The sequence below is a fragment of the Bubalus kerabau genome, chromosome 17 (genome assembly GCF_029407905.1).
Source record: "Bubalus kerabau isolate K-KA32 ecotype Philippines breed swamp buffalo chromosome 17, PCC_UOA_SB_1v2, whole genome shotgun sequence".
NCBI lineage: Eukaryota > Metazoa > Chordata > Mammalia > Artiodactyla > Bovidae > Bubalus > Bubalus kerabau.
In genome coordinates this window covers 25,836,604-25,856,732 of record NC_073640.1, presented here as the reverse complement: position 1 = coordinate 25,856,732, position 20,129 = coordinate 25,836,604, and positions in this window count along the sequence as shown.

The window sequence follows — 20,129 nt, the reverse complement described above, 5'->3', positions numbered from 1 at the left end:
CAAGACCTGTTGATCACGGCAAGCAAGAGGACCAGTCTTATGAATACTGGGCAGACTCAGTGGGCCTCCAGGACGCCGTAAAAGGTCATTTATTCATTCAACAAACCTCCAGGAACATTCACTCTGCCCAAGGCTTCTGCTGGGGGCTGAGGGCACACGAGGAAACAGGATGGTACTGCCTGAAGCTCATGCTCTAATGGGAGGATGGCAGACAAAGCACAACACACAAACTAAGGAAGAAATTGAGGCTTAAGAATTTAAGTGTGTGGGAGGTTAACAGGCAGGATAACTGGTCTGGTTAGGGAGGTTGTATGTGTGGTGTGTGTGTGTATACTCAGTTGTGTCGGACTCTTTGCAACCCTATGAACTGACCCCACCAGGCTCCTCTGTCCATGGGATTTTCCAGGCAAGAATATTGGAGGCTGCTGCTGCTAAGTTGCTTCAGTCGTGTCCGACTCTGTGCGACCCCATAAGCGGCAGCCTGCCAGGCTCCCCCATCCCTGGGATTCTCCAGGCAAGAACACTGGAGTGGGTTGCCATTTCCTTCTCCAATGCATAAAAGTGAAAAGTGAGAGTGAAGTTGCTCAGTCATGTTCGACTCTTAGCGACTCCATGGACTGCAGCCCACCAAACTCCTCCGTCTATGCGATTTTCCAGGCAAGAGTACTGGAGTGGGGTGCCATCGCCTTCTCCGATATTGGAGGCTGGGGATCTTTAATTCAAGAGGTGCCTTTTGGTCTGAGCTATGAAGTATGAGAAGGCACCAGCCACATGAAATCATGGATGTTTGTGGAATATGAATTAAATGTTCCTCAGAATGTATTCAGGGGCTTCCCTGGTGGTCCAGTCGTTAGGAATTTGCCTGCCAATCCCTGGTCCAAGAAGATCTCACTCGCCACCAGGCAACTAAGCCCGTGTGCCGCAACTACTGAAGCTGGTGCACCCAGCTGAAGCCCATGCTCTGCAACAAGGAGTAGCTTCTACTCACCGCAACCAGAGAAAGCCTGCGCGCAGCAATGAAGACCCAGCGCAGCCAAAATAAATAAATAAACATTTTAAAAGTTAGTAAAAACATAAAAAGAATGTAGTTATCTCCCGTGGCTGCTGCAACAAATTACCACAAACTTGATGGCTCAAAAACAATAGACGTTTATTCTCTCAAGTTTTGGAAGCCAGAGTCTAAAATTAGTATCATTAGGCTGACCTTAAGGTGCGGGCAGCTCCCCACTCCCTCCGGACGCTCTAGTGGAGAATCCTTTCCTTGCCTCCTCCAGCTCTGGAGGCTGTCGGCATCCCTTGGCTTGTGGCTGCATCTTTCCAACCTCTGCCCCTGTCTTCACCTGGGCTTCTCCTTTGTATGTTTCTCCTCTTCTGAACCCTCACCAGAAGGGACTTGAATGTCTGTTTTTACCAACAGTCTGATTAAGATGATGTAGGCTTTTTCTCTCCTGTGCCTCAAAGTTTTTCCAGATTTCACCCATAATTCAATGCCAGAGCCACTTTCATCTGTTCAGACATTTGTTACAGGAGCACTCCACTTCCTGGCTGCTAGTTAAAAATCTCATGAGTCAGTTGATTTGCTTGTAGTATTGTTGTTGTTGTTGTTGAATCACCTAGTCATGTCCGAGTCTTTTATGACCCTACAGACTGCAGCCCACCAGGCTCTTCTCTCCATGGGATTTCCCAGGCAAGAATACTGGAATGTGCAGCTGTTTCCTTCTACACGGGATCTTCCAGACTCAGAGATCGAACCCATGTCTCCTGCTTGACAGCCAGCTTCTTTCCCACTGAACCACTATGGAAATGCTTATAGTATTGGTTTGGCCAAAAAGTAAGATCTTACAGAAAAATCCAAATGAACTTTTTGACCAAACAATGCAGTCAGTCTTGGCTACCTGCTCAAGGGCCAGGTCATGATGGAATTATTTAGAGGTCATGTAAGGTATTCCTTTAGGACTTTTTTTTTTTTTTTTTTTAATTTTAACCATCATCTCAGGTAAGGGGACACACCTGAGTGTATTATGTTGTACAGTATTTTCCAAAACAAATAATACTCACTATAATTTTATCTTTTCTGCATAGCCCTGGGGTCATTAGGATGAGCTTCTATCACTGCAAGAAAGCAAGACGCTACCCTAAAGGCTATTAAGTGCAATCCTGGGGCCCCCACACTAAATATTCCCAATCTGCTACATTTTGTGCTTAAAAGTGGTGGCCTCCCAATACTGCTTCGATAATTCATTCTTTTCCAACTTGGGTTTTCTCCAAGGCTCCGTGCACCCAGGGTCTCACTCTTGTGACTTCCACGCTGGGAACACTCAGCCCCCTCTGGAAGTTCTGCCACAAAGAAATGAATTTGGGTCATTGTGGTCTTTGCCAAACCCAAATGGATGTGTCACTGCCCTCTTGCCATGTTTACCCTCCTCCCCCATTTGCCTGGTAGCTCAGACAGTAAAGAACCTACCTACAAGGCAGGAGACCCTTCCATCCCTGAGTCGGGAAGATACCCGTAAAAGGGAATGGCAACCCACTCCAGTATTCTTGCCTGGAGAATCCCATGGACAGAGGAGCTGGGTGGGCTACAGTCTTTGGGGTCGCAAAGAGTCGGACATGACAGAGATTTTCACTCATCCATTTGCATGCTTAAAACCATTTAATAGCTTCTGTTTGTTTCTTTGATGAAGCCCAACCCATTCCATGGCCTTAACACAGCCAGTGAAACCCAGCCTAGTGAAGCTGATCCTTCAGAGCCACTCCCACATCCTGTACTCCAGCCACCCCTGCCTCTTCAGGCCCTGGTATCTGCCATGCTCCCCTCTGCCACTGGGCCTTTGCACATGCAGTTCCCTCCACCAGGAGAGCTCTTCCTTCCCCATCTTTCTCTTGTGCGTTGAGTTCCTCTCATGATTCGGATCTCAGAGCCAGTTGCTCTTCCTTGGGGAAGCTTCTCCTGACTTTTCTGACCAGGTCTTTCTTCCCTATAGGATCCCAAAGCACTAGATTGCTTTCCTCTGTGACTTTCATCTCTGATGAACAAATTTGCATTTATTCATGTGATAATAGGGCTTCCCTGGTGGCGCAGACAGTAAAGAATCTGCCTGCAATGCAGGAGACCTGAGTTCCATCCCTGGGTCAGGAAGGAATGGCTAACCACTTCAGTTGGAAGTTGAAATTCCAGTATTTTGGTCATCTGATGGGAACAGCTGACTCATTGTAAAAGTCCCTGATGCCGGGAAAGATTGAGGGCAGGAGGGGAAGAGGGTGTCAGAGGATGAGATGGCTGGATGGCATCACTGATGCAATGGACATGAACTTAGGCAAACTTCCGGAGATGGTGAGGGACAGAGGCCTGATGTGCTGCAGTCCATGGGGTTGAAAAGAGTCAGACATGACAGGGCAACTGAACAACAATAACAACTCACTCCAGTATTCTTGCCTGGAGAATTCCATGGATAGAGGAGCCTGGTGTGCTACAGTGTATGGGTTGCAAAGAGCCGGACACAATTGAGCAACTAACACACACATACACACACACACACACACACACACACACACACGGTAATACAACCACAGGCTTTCCCCTTAGTCTAGATCATTCACGCTGAAGGACTTGGTTCTCTTCACTGTGGTGTCCCCTATATATCATTAAGTCTCTGCTGGAGATTTGTTGAATGAAGGAATGAATGAATGAGTGACCTGCCAACATCCTAGATTGCCAGTGGCCAAGGATGACCTCCAAGAGCATTGCCTTTATATCCTTTAAGAAAAGATGAGTCACCTTTCTTTCAGAAGACTCTCGGAAAAGTTGGGCCCCACCTTCTACAACGCATACACATCTGTTTCAGCCTGGGCAGGCCTGGGCCTGCCACTTTCCAAGAAAATGATGTGGCTCTTGCCATCCTATGTGCCTTCCAGGACACTAACCCCAGCCCATACTGGTGTTCACAGTCCCAATGGACAAGCACCATTCCGTGTCCCATTAAGCAGATTCCTGTTCTTCTAGTTCTACATACTGACTGGGTCAGGTACTCCCGCCATGCTCCAAAGTGGGCAGAAGGTGAAGAGCCACATCCTTCTGGGGCTGGGCAGCGCCTGAGAAACCTCATCCACTGCCCCAGCTCACCCAGCAACAAAAAAGGAGCAGGCAGCAAGGTCCCTGCTGAGAAAAGGAGGCTGGTTCCTCCAGTACCAAGGAGAATGAGTCACCTTCCCAGAGTGCAAGACAAAACTTCACCAGGCCCCGGGGAACATCTCCCAGCAGTGAAAAGGGGAGGGCTTGACCTGGTACACGGGATGGCCCTCTGGGCAGGACCCAGCATTTCCATGGTTGTCAGGATGTGGACTCCAGACGGCAATTGCCTGTGTCCCTTTGGCATTTAATTTAATCTCCAGTGCCTCAGTTTCCTCATCTGGAAAATAGACTTAAAAATAGCACCTATATCATAAGGTTGAAATGAAGATTAAATGAGCTGACACAGACAAAGTACCAGGGCCAGACACATAGCACAGGTATTGATACATGTGTTGTATTAATAAGATTAGCTATTATTAATATTGATTATTATTGTTGATATGCTAAGTCACTTCAGTCGTGTCCAACTCTGTGCGACCCCATAGACGGCAGCCCACCAGGCTCCCCCGTCCCTGGGATTCTCCAGGCAAGAACACTGGAGTGGGCTGCCATTTCCTTCTCCAATGCATGAAAGTGAAAAGTGAAAAGTGAAAGTGAAGTCACTCAGTCGTGTCCGACTCTTAGCGACCCCATGGATTGCAGCCTAACAGGCTCCTCCGTCCATGGGATTTTCCAAGCAAGAGTACTGGAGTGGGGTGCTATTGCCTTCTCCGATTATTGTTGATAGAGGTATTATATTAATAAGATTAGCTATTACTACTATAGATTGAAGGCAGGAGGAGAAGGGGACAAAGGGGATGAGAAGGTTGGATGGCATCACTGACTCGATGGACATGAGTTTGAGCAAGCTCTGGGAGTTGATGATGGACAAGGAAGTCTGGTATGCTGCTGTCCATGAGGTCACAAAGAGTCAGTCACAACTGAGGGACTGAACTGAACTGACTGATTATTATCAGCTACTACTATTACAGGTGGAGTTGACATGCTGTACATTCCCTTTTCCCCTTGAGCATCAGAATGGTCAAGGCATAAGATAAATAGATTAATCCAGTTTTCTAGGTTGGGAGATAATCTCTGTGCATACCAATTTGCAAACATTGTGCTATTTGTATTTTATAAATAATTTGCAAGTAGGCTCAAACTCTTTGAGGTGTCCAAAGGCTGTTTCAGACTCTATGGGGTCTTTGAAGGGCCTGGGGATTCCCACAGCCTTGATGCGGACAACAGTATGAAATGAACATCATAGGCTCAAAAAACAGACTCACCAGGTTCAAGTCCCAGCCCTGCCCTTCGTCCATGTCACCGTGACCCACCTGGACCTTGCCTTGACCTCATTTGGAAAACGGGAATAATACTAGCACCTTTGCTATGGAGTCATCATGAGTCTTTAATAAGATAATTGACTCAAAAGCATTGAGCCTTTCTTCAGCACAGAGTCAGTAGTGATAAATGTTGGCTTCTATTTGTTAGGGTTGGACAGAATTCAACTCTTTAAGGCCCAGGGTCCACCCACAATGGCTGAAGACATAGGAGATACAAACTGGATCTCTAGGGTTTTTAACCTAAAACTCCTCACCCTCTTGTTTTTCTACCTGTCATCATGCTCATAAAAAACCAAGAGCCCAAAGAACACTGGATGGCAGGAATCACCTGGCTGCCTGGGTTCTGGATCAGCAGGACTTGACAAGATTGTCTAGGCTTCGGACAAAGAGGCCCTGCCTGGTCACAGCGAAGATCTGTCATTGGGTTTGAAGTCAGGGATGGTTCCCCTTTCCTTCTGGACCTGCGTCGAATTCTGGCCAAAGTGCGTACCAGCTGCCTGCGCTCCTAATGGCTCAGCAGGCTTCTATCTCGATGAGAAGCAATTTCATAAATTCAAACGGGGCACGTTTCCTCCGCAATCTATTTAGTTTAACAAGTTAATCAGAGTGCATGAGCCCAATTTGTCACTGCGCTGTTTTCTTTCGCTTGCCGCTCTAATTGTATAAATATGCCCAGAGGTTTGATGAAACTTCTAACATATCAAACAACAACAAATGGCCCACTTACAGAGTGTGCGGTAGCTATTTCGAAGCAGGGTATTTCCCTCTTGAAGCTGGAGGCTCCTGTTCCTACCCAACAGCCTGGCACAACTGGGGGTCCCCCTGCTTGGAATCAACCTGATCCCAGAGTCTGGACCACAGCAAGTAGGGAGGTAGGGGAATGGGAAGGATGCTGCAGAACGCAGCTGTCTCTGACTCCTGAGCTAACTCCACACAACACCAAGTCCTGTCTTCTCCCAGATCTTCTCTGTCTTTGGGATTGTGCAGAAGAGCGAATGGCAAGACTTGGGAGCTTGAGAGCTCGATGCCTCTGGGGTCCAGGCCTTTTCTATCAGTTTCTCAACTGAACTGCTTTCAATGCTTGATTTATGAAAATGCTGGAGCTGAAGCTGTTGGGCTGGTCCCTGGAAACTGATAATAAATCTAAGGCGTGGATCACAGGTGGTAGAGCTCTTTGAGCTGGATAGCGGAGAAAAAGTCTAGGAAACCGAAGCAAATGCGTCTGCATTTGCTTCTGGAAGTGTGACTTTTCGGGATTTCCTTTTTTATGTATTTTGAATTCCCTCCTGTTGGATCTAAACCTTCTGTCTCCTCGACGTTCTTGTTCACGTTTCAACCTATAAATTTCATTTTAATAAAGGAGGTGTCTAGCAAGGAGATAAAACATTCTCTAAGACAGAAAACTGCTGTCCCCACCCCCGCCCCCCCCCCGCCCCCATCTTTCACACATTTCGTCTCAAACCACAGATGTTTCCTCTGCCTTATCGGTGTGCTAAAGAGAAACCCAATATGCCAGGCTTTCAAATTTTCCGCCACAGAAACAAAGGACAACAGGAGGCGAGCAAGGCCTTGCTTTACTTGGAGAGGGGAGAGCCAAGAGGGAAATGGGAAAGGGCCAGGTGCCCCGGGAGAGGAGCAGGGACTCTGGTTACCCTGGCTCACCCCTCAGCCCCAGCTGAAACCATTCAAGTCATCAATGCTCCACCCACCTGTTGGAGCGAGGCTGCGAATGCCATCCTGATGTCACGTTCCTAATGTTCTTCCAGAGCTCTGGTTACAAGCCATGCTGGGACCGTGCACTTGGTCTCAGGCAGAGCCTTCTGCCCCGCCTGCCCTCAGCCCTTGGCCTCCCTTGCTGAGAATTTCCATTTCCCTGTGATGTTAATTTCACAGCCTTGGTCTGGGTACCCAGTGTCCTGAGCCAGAGCCCTTCTCAACACATCCAGGAAGCCCTACCAAGAAGCAGGTCTTCTGCCCCATCCCATCCCACTATCTCCGATGCCCAAGCACTTTATTTAGGATTTTAATATACCCAGGATAACTTGTAATCTTCATACCCCCAGGTAGCTAAGGTCATCACTACTCACCCAGATCTCAGGCATGTCAAAGTGGCCCCTCACCCCATTCCAGCTACTTAGTACATTGCCCTGTTGCCAAAACCTCTTAAATGTGTTCCTGTGGGTCCCCTCCTTCTCTGGCTATGGCCCCTGCCTTAATTTACACGTTCATCTCTCATTAGACCCCAACAGGAGCAAATGCTCTATTTTAACAAACAAATATGTATATAATGTGTAACAGAAAATAGTTTTTTCATTTAAAACAGTGAGTGCTGTCCTTTTGAACAAATATGTCTAAATCCAGAAGTAAGTCTAAATCCATTTACATCGTGAAAACGTACATAGAAGAGCCCTGCCTACCTGGTGGGCAGATTGAGCGAACAGGTTAAGAACACACGCTCAAGTCCAGAATCCAACTCTTGCAGTTTCCCCACTGTGTGACCTCGGCCAAATCCTTAACTTCTCTGTTCCTCTCAGGATGATGGAGAGGATCAAGTGAGTTATTGCTCACCTTACACGGGGTAAGTGCCACGACCATGGCTGCATCACCACTGGGGAAGTCTAGACTGGAGCACAAGGCTGCTCTGTGCCTCCTGGAGTGACACATCCAGAAGCTGAATCAGAGCATATCACATCCCTCCTGAAAACACTTCCTGTTGCCTGAAGGATGAGATCTGAACCTCTCACACGACCCCTGATCTTCCATGGTCTATCTCCAGCTGATTTCTACATATCCTTTCTCTGCGGTTTTTCATCTATACTCAGTGATCCTGCAACATCACCTTCTGTCCCCCAAGTGCACCTCATTCGTTCACGCCTCAGTGGCTTTGCATGTGCTGTGCCTTCTGCCAAGCATGTCTTTCTCTTGTCTTGTCCACTGGGCAATCTTCTCCTCTTCACGTTTCACTTCCTCAAGGTAAGTTCCCTTCCACTTCTTCCTCAGACAGGGTTAGACACTCTGAAACATCGAAAAGAAAAAAAAAAAAAGTGCCAAAAGCAACTCCATTCACAATCAAAAACACAACTAAGGACACAAAATTAAAATATCCATTTTTTAAAAAAATCACAAACAAAGTCATGTGTTAATGACATAAAAGGGTTTGGTTTATAATTTATCTCAAGAAAAATGGAAGAAGAATTATTTCCAATGCATTTATCTGATGTTTAACCACATCTAGGCTATAATTGGAGAAGGCAATGGCACCCCACTCCAGTACCCTTGCCTGGAAAATCCCATGGACGGAGGAGCCTGGTAGGCTGCAGTCCATGGAGTCGAGACTGAGCGACTTCACTGTCACTTTTCACTTTCATGTATTGGAGAAGGCAATGGCAACCCACTCCAGTGTTCTTGCCTGGAGAATCCCAGGGACGGCGGAGCCTGGTGGGCTGCCGTCTACGGAGTCGCACAGAGTCAGACACGACTGAAGCGACTTAGCAGCAGCAGCAGCAGGCTATAATTACAACTGTGCATTAATTTTGAGAACTAGTAAATTCATATTCTTAAAGATCCTATAAAATCGTACAAGTCAATCTCCTTATTTGACCTTGACAGCACAATTATTTTAAAAGGTTGTCTTTTGAACACATCAGAGGATTTCATTTATTTTCTTGAGACACAGTCAACACCATGATATTCACCTCCTCTTGCAAAGCCCTTAACATGTCATCATCCCTGTTTATTTTCCTTTTTCTTTTGCCAATTCCTCCTCTTCTGCTGCCATATCCTCCTTGAACACTGGCTTTGAGAGTAACTTCAAAAAGTTCTCCAAGTTCACTTTCACCTGCTTCTTGAAACCCTGCGTCTTTTACACAACTGTTGATTTCCATTTACAGTTAATTTAAGTTGTATTTAGTCGTGTGTGTTAAGATGTGTATAGCATAAGGTTATGCATAGGGTTCGGAGAAGGCAATGGCACCCCACTCCAGTACTCTTGCCTGGAAAATCCTATGGACAGAGGAGCCTGGTAGGCTACAGTCCATGGGGTCGCTAAGAGTCGGACATGACTGAGCGACTTCACTTTCACTTTCCACTTTCATGCATTGGAGAAGGAAATGGAAACCCACTCCAGTGTTCTTGCCTGGAGAATCCCAGGGACAGAGGAGCCTGGTGGGCTGCCGTCTATGGGGGTCGCAGAGTCAGACACGACTGAAGTGACTTAGCAGCAGCAGCATAGGGTTATTCAACAGTGAATAGTCACATAGCAAGGACTTCTGTCTCTCTTATGTCTCTAACCATCTACTGTGTTGTAACTGGACATCTGTGCCTTGGGGGTGCACACACAGTGTATCCTTCAGCCAATCCCATCAATACATTTACTTTTATTATATAAATAGTACATGAATACACTTACTTGTAAAAATTATTTTCAAACTGTGGATATAAAGCTGGGGATCTCCTTAACCACCTCCCCAAGTCCCACGCCCCCAACCAGAGGTGACTACTATCATTTGTTTGGTGGATTTCCTTTCAGATCTTTTTCTATGAATTTTTATGCATCTGTAGAAATACATGGTATTGCTTTGGGTCAGTTCTACAGGTTTGTTTGTTGGTGAAGTGTTGCTTTTACACAGTTTATTTCATACTGTTTGGATATTACTGCATCTTGGGTTTTTTTTACCAACAGAAAGTCTTTGAGAACTTTCTAAACTTATACATTGAGTTCTGGGCTATGGCCATCACTGAGAAGTCCTGCTGACTAGAGGGGACGAAGGACATGAAGGAAATCCCGGGGAGGTGATGACTGCCACAGAGCATCATTTCACCATTGCCTTTGGATGGACATTTAGTTTGTTTACAATTGCCTACCAAACAGTGCCACAATGAACATCTTTGTGCAAAGTACAAATACTTTCCTAAGGTAGATAGATCCCTAGAAGTAGAATTGCTGGGTCAAGGAACAGGGCCATGCACATTTTTAATTTTAGTAAATCCTGCCAAATTTCCTCAACCAAGTTACACTCTCACTTGAATAAAAAAAGAAGTCCATTTCCCCCACATTATGCTACTCTGAAATTATTAAAATGTAAATTATTTGCACTGTGATAAGTGAACAAATATATGTGATTTAAATTTTAATTTGCATTTCCCTGAAAACTAGTGAGTCTGAGTTATCTTTTCTCTCTTCCTTTCTTTTGGCCATTTTTATTGTCTCACATTATTCAATGAAGTTGAAGATGTCTGAGGCAAAGACACAGAGCCTAATACCTCCCCAGGGTTCTTTCACGCCTCCTGTCCCCTCTGGTTACTATAAACTCTCAGTGATGCCCACTGGTTGAGCATCACGAATTCTGTGGTTGACTCATAACAGGAACACTGGACATGGGCTCTGAACTCTGGTATCTGAGGTGATTCCAGGAAAATGAGAGACTTCTCCCTGATCTTTAATCAGGGTAGGCTTCTTGAGGGGAGAGGCTAGCCCGGCTGTGTTGAGATCCCAGGACTGTCCTTGGAAGATCACAGGCAGAGTTCCTAGGGCCACTCCAAGGTCCTAGGCTGGGCGCTCAGGCCCACTGACACCTGCTGCATTAGGGCTCTGCCCTCTCAGATCCAGTCACCCCCGGAGAACTGGCACAAGCCCCAGGAGAGGGCACAGCTGTGTAAGAAGCTAATGTTACAGGTAATTTCAGCAATTAAGGCTCATGTTCAATTTAGCAGATTTATAGAATGTTACTTGGGAGGACCAGAGATCTGGGATGAGTCCAAATAGAATTAAGCACGGAAAACTCAAATTCCAAGCCCAACCTCCCCACGGCCTGTTCAAAAACGCCTCTCACGCTCCCTGCCTGAGAGCTCACAGCCAAAAGAGCACTTGACCATGGGGCTTTCTGCCCACAGACACTACACGGAACTCGGCGACCCATCCACTGTGTGTCCGGGAGGGTTTGATCCCTGCTCAGGGAGCTAAGATCTCGCATGCCTCATCAAAGTAGACACACAGTGTCATCTACTTTGAATCTTTAAACAATGCTTTGGGGCCAATCCCATTTTAAAGGTGGGGAAATTGAGTCTCAGAGAACTGAAGAAACACTCAAGGACACTCACAAGATGACTAAACCCCATTGTACGACCTATAGGTGTTTCCCACATACCAAATATGTGTGTTGCTTTTTTTTTTTTAATGTTAACCATTTTTAAAGTCTTTATTGAATTTGTTACCATATTGTTTCTGTTTTATGTTTTGTTATTTTGGCCACAAGACATGCGAGATCTTAGCTCCCCAGCCAGGGATCAAACCCAAACCCCTGGCATTGGAGGCCCTATGTTGAAATCACTAGACCACCAGGGAAGTCCCCATATACCAATATTTAGTATTTTTTGTTTAATTTTTTTTCCATATGTCACCAGTACCATGATTTGCTTAATATTTTTCTTTAAATCTTCTCACTTGGAAAAACTTACATACCTTCTCTAGGGGGAATATACAGGAAATTGTGATTTAGATGTATCAAATATATATGTTTGCTTAAGTGCCCAAATGTCTATGGAATACGAAGAAAATGTTCATTCTATGTACCACTCTAAGGTCTCCTGTGTATTGCCAGGACGCCCTATCTGTGCCTCATCTGGAAACATCTCTTGATACCACGCTTCTCCTTGGGGAACATGACCTCCCACCTAGGAGGCCAGCCTCCTGGCTGGGGGCGGCGGGTAGGGGATAAAGGAAGTGTTAGCTCTATGGTCACGCAGCTCGGAATTCAAATCCTGACCTTGCTACTTTACTAGCTTTCTGAACTTAGCCAAGCTTCTTAGTCTCTCTGAGCCTCCATGAATCTCCATGAGCCTCTCTGAGTTTCCATGTCTGTAAAATGGGGCTAATAATAGCAGTAGCCTCCTGTAGGGCTGCTAGGGTAACTCCATGAGATAACACACAAGATGAGCATAACATTTGGTAGCTCTCATGACGTTCTGTGGTTTGGAGGAAGGAGTGGATGCCGCCTGGTTCCTTCTTGCAAGAGGCCAGGGCAGAGTTCAAGTTCCTGATTGTCTGCAAGGGCCAACATTTTTACTTTTGAGGTGATTGTCCCTCCAGGTTAAGAATGCAGAGTCTTCAGGCAATGCTGCCTTGGGCTCAGGTTTCTGCTTGGCTAGACTTGGAGCTCAGTTCAGGTGGGAAAAGTAAGGACTCAGAGCAGCTGATCTGTCCCACTGCCTAGCTGTATAGAGCAGGCAAGACTGGGAAATTGAACCAGAGCAGCAGAGACACTTGGGATCACTGCCCTCCCTGTAGAACGCTCCCCTCAAACAATCCAAGGAGCATCTACTACTCACTTTGGTGGTAGGCTCTACCTGAGAACTCAGGAAGCTGGAACATCACACATGCTTAGGAGTTGGGGGGAGGGGTGTGAACAGGGCCACGACATGATGCTGTTGTTGGGCTTCAGACATTCTTGCCCTTGTGAGCCCCTTCCTCCATGGGAAAACACACACACACACACACACACACATTTTACAATGGGGCTTCCCTGATGGCTCATCGGGTAAAGAATCCACCTGCAATGTAAGAGACACAGGTTCAATCCCTGGGTTGGGAAGATCCCCGGGAAGAGGAAATAGCAACCCACTCCAGTATTCATACCTGGAAAATCCCATAGATAGAGGAGACTGGTAGGCTACAGTCCATGGGGGTCATAAAGAGATGGATACAACTGAACCACTAAACACAAACAAATATTTTACAATGATGTTGGTATAAAGATGAATTGAGGCTGAAGTCATTATTATGTTTTAATACCACTATTTTCCATTTTCTCCTCTGATTTAAAAAAGAAACTAACATTAAGAACTTTTTGTGCACCCCTAGAAGTATGATGGGCCTAGACACTGCCTACCTGAACACCTGGACAATAGGCTGTCTCAGGTGAAGGGGATCAGGTTGACAGCATCCCAGAGGTGTTCCCCAGAGCTAAACCCCAAAGGAAATGCCTGTAGAGAAGATGCTTTCAAATTGGCTGTCAAGTACTCCCAGGTGAGCATGACTTTCCCAAACAGTCGTGGGAAAGGGCTGATCACCCCTTAATAGTGGGGCCAGACCCAAGACTGGAGCAAATGACCCTGGCTGAGTCTGGGGCACAAACCCTAGATTCCAGCTGCACCCTCCATGTCAAGGATGGAAGGAGAAAACCAAGGTGAGGAGAACAAGAGACATGCCAGCCCTAGAGACAAATCTCCTGCACCCAAAACCACTGTGATCCTCATCAGACTCCTTCCCAAGAAGTTTACGTTCCTGCCAAAACCATACACCAAATACAACTTAATAATAACAGGTGAGCCTTTTACCTGGCCAATTCTTCATCTAGCACTCACTGGATTATTTTAGGAAGAGCTCTTGGTTGAAAATGACAAACCCAACCCAAGATGCTTCAGCCAAAAGGGGGCATTTATCACAAGGCTTTGGGTCTCAGGGAAGCCAAAGGCAAGAAAACACTGTTCCTTTGGGACCAGAGCTGGAGAGATGTCTGGAGGATTATCTGTGTCTCAATACACTTCATTCTGCTTCCTCTGAAATCTGGGCCAGAGGTAAAATATTGCTGCCTCATGGCTCCCAGGCCTTTGAGTTACCATTTTAGAAACCTTCAGGCACCACTGTGCTGTCTTATCACCCTGAATTTCTCCAGGAGAGAAGCTGATTGGTTCAGCTTGGGTCAGGTGTTCTGTCAAACAAGGCAGGAACACCCAGGGCAAACAACACTTCTTGGTGCCTATGGCCTGTGGATGAAAGTACAGTTTCCATAGAAATTTGCACTGGGGAGTGGGGGCTAAATGGACTAGGAGGTCATCACATGAGTTCCATCAGCTTTAGTCCATCCTGTTTAAGTCCATCCTAATTTAGTCCATTAGGAACAGAAGGAATGGGATTTCCCTGGTGGTCCAGTGAATAAGAATCTGCCTGCCAATGCAGGGGACATGGGTTCAATCTCTGGGTCAGGAAGATCTCACATTCCATGGGGCAACTAAGCCCATGGGCACCAGCCCAAGCACTCTGCAAAAGAAACCACCGCAATGAAAAGCTCAGACACGGCAACTAGAGAGTAGCCCCTGCTCATTGCAACTAGAGAAAGTCTGCACACAGCAGTGAAGACCAGCACAGCCAAAAATTAATTAAAGAAGCAGCAGAAGGAATGGAAGTTGTGGGGAGCAAAAGTATATCCAATTTGCAGGTTGAGTCCAACCGCAGGAGAGCAATGGGCAGAGCCATCTTGGCATAACCGTCATTGATGTTGCTTGCAATCCTTCAACCAGAGTGTGATATTTACCCAACAGCCGCCTCCCGCTCTCCAGGGTCTTGGTCACAAACACACGACCAGAACCAGCCTGCTCATAGCACAGGGGCGGTAGGACTCCCGCTTGTGTCTGGGGGCAACACACTTTCCAAGTTGAAGCTGGCTGCCTACCAGACACCCACTTCACCATAGACCCCCTAGGTGGGACAGAGCAAGAGGAAAGCAAATCAGGGCTGGGTGGACCTCAGATACAGGCTGGAAAGGGCAACTGCCATCCAACAGCTCAGCGCTGGGCAGTGGCTGAGCCTCCAAGCCAAGAGAAGTTGCAGCCAACATACCAGCATCCCAGACGCCTAGCAGATGACGCTGCTCCTCTGCCATCTCTCCCAGGGAGCCTGCCAAGTCCCCAGGCCCAGTCAGTGCTGACATTTAAAGCAAAGTGTGTGTCAACCATATTAAACAATATACCAAGCTGTGGGTTATTAAGTGTAGGGTAAATTGACCACAGCAATTAAACTGAGATTAGGCAGTGATAAAGCCAGAAAATCCCAGGCCACCAACACTGTAACATACGGAGGCCTGGCTAGGACAAAGTGTGAAAGCCACATCAGAAACTCGGTGACATGGTCCTGGAAGAGTCGCCCAATCACCCCAGTGCCCCTCTCTGACTCCCCGTCTTTTGTCCTTTTGACAATCTGACCTCCTCAAGAACATATAACTTATACCCAGCATCCAGGAATGACTGGAGACTGCCATGCAGGATCAGAGGGATGGGTTCTCAAAGAAGTGTCTGACCAGCTGTGGCTGATGCTCTCTGCCTCCACTCCAATTTGATTGATATATAGACCTATGTGTTCACCCAAAGCTCCAAAGGCAGGGCCAGGGGCCATTCTCAGCTCACCAGTGCCAGGCACCTTGTAGGCACCAGGGCAGCCTCAACAGCTAGAGACCCCCACAAACAAGACCAGTCAGGAAAGTCCCAGGTGGGGCCAGTTCCATCCGGTACCTGCTGGGCAGAGCTGGAGGGTGTGGGAACGATTTCATGGCTCTGGGACACACACTACATATCTTGAAACAAGCATGCATTGCCCTTTGAGTCACTGGCTCCAACCCTCTGGGTAACAGGGTCGAGGTCTTGCCAACAACATGCTGGCCTGTTCTCCATGCCTTTGGCGGGTCCCTGACATTCAGATGCTGCTTGGTGTGTGTGGGAGGGTGGGGAAGAAGGGGCCCAGAGGAGGCTTCTCCTCCAAGGCCTCATCAGAGCTGTCCCTTTTGCCCAAGGATTCCCCATGCCCTGAGACAGGCTTAGCTCCAGAGCCCACTGCCCCCAGGAGCCTCAGTGAGTCAGAGCTCCAGGGTCAGGACACATGACTTAAGAGTCAAACAGATTTCAGTTCAAATTCTGGTCCTGCCTCTTGCTCACTACATGACTTTGGGCAAGTGAATTGCTTTCTCTGAGACTCAGTTTTCTCACCTATTAAATGGCCCCAAAATAGAATCTCTTTGAGTAAACATGTATACACAGATACTCAAAGTTGTAGAAGGGTCCTACCAGTCAAAGGCTCTGTATCTCTGGTGGTAGCAGATAACAATGATGATGATGGTGATGGGGATTATAAGGATGTTCCAGGAGAAGGTGGCACTGAATTCTGTTATTACCCTGACCTTGAAAAGCGAAAGGGTTAGTTGCTCAGTCGTGTCCAACTCTTTGTGACCCCATGGACTATAGCCTGCCAGGCTCCTCTGTCCATGGGATTCTCCAGGCAAGAATACTGGAGTGGGTAACCATTCCCTTCTGCAGGGGAATTTTCTGACCTAGGGATTGAACCTGGGTCTCTTTGCAGGCAGATTCTTTACCAGCTGGGTCACCAAGGAAAGGTAAGTTTATGTCCTGGGCTCTCATATACAATGTTCTTTCTGTGGCCAGGGGCCAGGTTTGTAAACACGTGTATCATCCACCCTTCCTCTGCTCTGCTCCATAATGGGGTGTGGGGAGGCCCAGCCCTGTAGGCTGCCTGTGGTCTCAGACTCCTGTAAAAGTCCAAGGAGTCAGTTAGCTGCTAGGAGGTCCTGGCAGGAGTCTGGGGGGTGGGGGGAGGGAAAAGCTAGCATATTTCACCCACAGCACTCTCTCTCTCTGCCTCAGGGGACTTTCAGGAGAAACTGCATCTTCTCTGTGACTCAGCAGGCTCCCTCCAGACAGCCTGGCATGGCTGCAGCATCCACTGGGTGACCTCCTGGTTCCAGTGGCTCAGGAAACACAGCTTCTGCCCTTGATCCCTCCAGCCCAGAAGAATGAGAATGGGAGCTACATCCAGCTGTTCCTGATCTCCATCTGAGTCACCTCGAGGCTTTTCCCCAACCTCCAGAGGCATCTCACCTCTTCCTCTAACTGTAATCAATTCCCTGTATTCATCCCCCTCTGTTGAAAACACTTGAGGAGCACGTGTCTTCCTGGCTGGACCCTGAATGATCCATTCACCTCTCCAAAGTGTCTTTGTAGCATTCAGAGAGGGCAAGGTCCCAGAAAACTCCTCAGTATTTTGAATTTTAATAGATAAATGTGCTGAAGCACACACCCAATGGCAAGTTCTATGAGGGGAAGACCTGAGACTGTTTGGTTAACCCTTGCATTTCCAAAGTCCAGAAGAGCGTTGACACATAGTAGTCATCTTACATGTGCATGCCTGCTCAATCGATTCAGTCATATCCAACTTTTTGTGACCCCATGGACTATAGCCCCCCAGGCTCCTCTGTCCATGGGATTCACCAGGCAAGAATGCTTTAGTGGGTTGTCATGCCTTCCTCCAGGGGATCTTCCCAACCCAAGGATAGAACCCAGGTCTCCTGCATCTCCTGCATTGCAGGCAGATTCTTTATCCACTGAGCCACCTGGAAAGTCCCAAGCATCTTATAAATATGCACTAAATGGATAAACTAACAATCCTAAAAAAGAGCCCACTGGGAGGCAGCCCCCTCAAGGGGATGGGAGAAGATTCTATGATCATTGTTGAATTGATTGAGAGAACAGATAGAACCTGTCTCCTTGCTTCTTTATTAGTAGGAATAACAATGATGATGTTTAGAGAATTAAAGAAGCAGATTCCATCTAAGCTTCCAGAAAGGTCAAAATCAAACCCTGGATACAGTCAGATGCAGCCCACTGTTAAACAAGCTAAATGAATTGATGCACCACACTCTGTAGCCTGAGTTCTAATTGAACATTCTACCACACCCTTGATCCTATTCCTTCCTTTGTTCCTTAAAGGGGCCAGAGGTGCAGCGGGGCAGGGGAAGTGGTGGGGAGACCATCTTGTTTGATTTAGCGTATCCTTATAAATTGCCCAAAGTCCTTTCTGGTTCTTGTTGGAGGCAGATCTGAAAAAAATGAATGTAATAATACTGTAACCCAGAGATATTGTGGGTTGGGGATATGGTTGAACCCAATGCACTGGGTCTATTTGTAAATGGGCTCCTGAGGTTAAGATACCACTGGCCAAGCTTTTTGAGCATTTTTTGGTTCTGAGTGGTCAGGAAGGATGAGGAATCTCTGCCCGAAACTGAGTAGGTTCCAAATTATAAAACCATGGCTCTGTAGAGAGGTATATATTTGATGTTCCTGGGAAGTGGGATGGTGTGGTCTTCAGGCTCATATGGCTCCCTAGCTCTACCCCCAGCCACACTGGAGACTTAGAAGAGCTCCAGATTCTTCTTTACCCTGAATCACAAGTTTATCTGCTCCTTGACCTACCCAGCAGTCCCTGCTCTCAGCTAGCTACCATACTGAAGTAAACTAATTTATACTAAAGTGTGAATAGTTCTTCATAAGCTTAAGGTGTTTGCCTGTGAATATGAAAGTTGTCTTTTAAGGTCCTTTGGGAAGGATTCTTAGCACCATCAATGATATAATCTGGGAGATTTCTAGAAGGGAAATCTTCTCACTGATAGTCTGTTGACTTACCATCCAAGAGTTCTTCCTGGTTACACTTCAGCCATGGCAGGACTTTGAATGGGCTATATTCTTTTCCCGAGCCCCTGATTTTCCTTCTGTTACTTGAATGGGTTGAGGGTGGCTCAGTTCTAAAAAATCTATCTACCAACACAGGAGATGCGAGAGACCTGGGTTTGATCCCTGGGTCAGGAAGATCCCCTGGAGGGGGAAATGGCAACCTGCTCCAGTATTCTTGCCTGGAAAAATTGCAGGGACAGGGGAGCCTAGCAAGCTACAGCCCATGGGGTAATAGAGTCAGACATAACTGAGCGCGCATGCACACACACACACACACACACTTGAGCAGATTGAATAATAATGGCCTCTTAGGACTTTTCACTCAAAAGTTGATTGATTCCTTGAATCCAAATTTCTTAGCTTAACTTTTAAATCTTTCCATACAATGACCCTAAAGTCAACTTTATTCACCACTACTCCCTGTACAGAAACCAGACAGGCCACATTAACAATGCTATCAATAATCATATAAAATTGCTGGTGTTTCTTAAGTACCTATGTGCCAGGCTTTGAGAACTTTTTCCATTTGACCCTCTAACGATCCTAATAAAATCATTCCCATTTTACAGATGAGAAAGTGAGGGCTTACATCACTTGCTCACACAGCAAATAAGGGCCAGGGCTAGGGTTCAGAGCCAAACAGTCCATACCCTATGCCACAACATTATGCTGGTTGACTGGTCCACTGAACAAGCCCTGGGTATCCCTCTCACTATACAGATGTGAAAACTAGACTCGGAGAGGTTAATTAACTTGGTCAAGGTCCTACAAGCAATAAGTGGCCTCTGAAGCACTTCCCTTGAATTCCACCTGGTTCCCACTGGATCCCTAGACCCTCAGGCGGCCCTCTGACAGCCCCTCTCCCATCACCCTGGAGGTACCTCTCTCTCTCTCTCTCTCTCTCTCTCCCTCTCTCTCCTCTTAGACTGCCTGACCTGCCTCTGCCTCCCCAACACTGACCTGGAAAAACAGCAGAAGACCTGAGGGTCTGGGCGATTCAGCAAAGGCAGCAAGTTGCTCCTTTTCCATGAAAATACAAATCAAGAAACCCAAAGTCTTTTCATCTGACCCAGAAAATAAACTTCCTTTCTTCTAGGCTGGCTTAGTAGATGCCAAGTTCCACCTCAGGCCTTTAGAAAACCTAACCAAACCAAACACAGCTAAGCCTTAAACCCTTCTATGATTCCGTTTATAATAAAAACACGGACTTCCCCTCTCCCCTGGTGGGGCGAATTGCTGCGGTGAGAAAGCTGTTTTCATAGTCAGCTAATTACCCCCTTAAAGATGGCTGATGATCTAACTTCCCGCCCTCTGTTTGGCCTAAGAAGTTCCCCCGCTCAGCTCCAGAAGTCTAAATGGAGGAGAAGCAGGCACTAGAGGGGTGG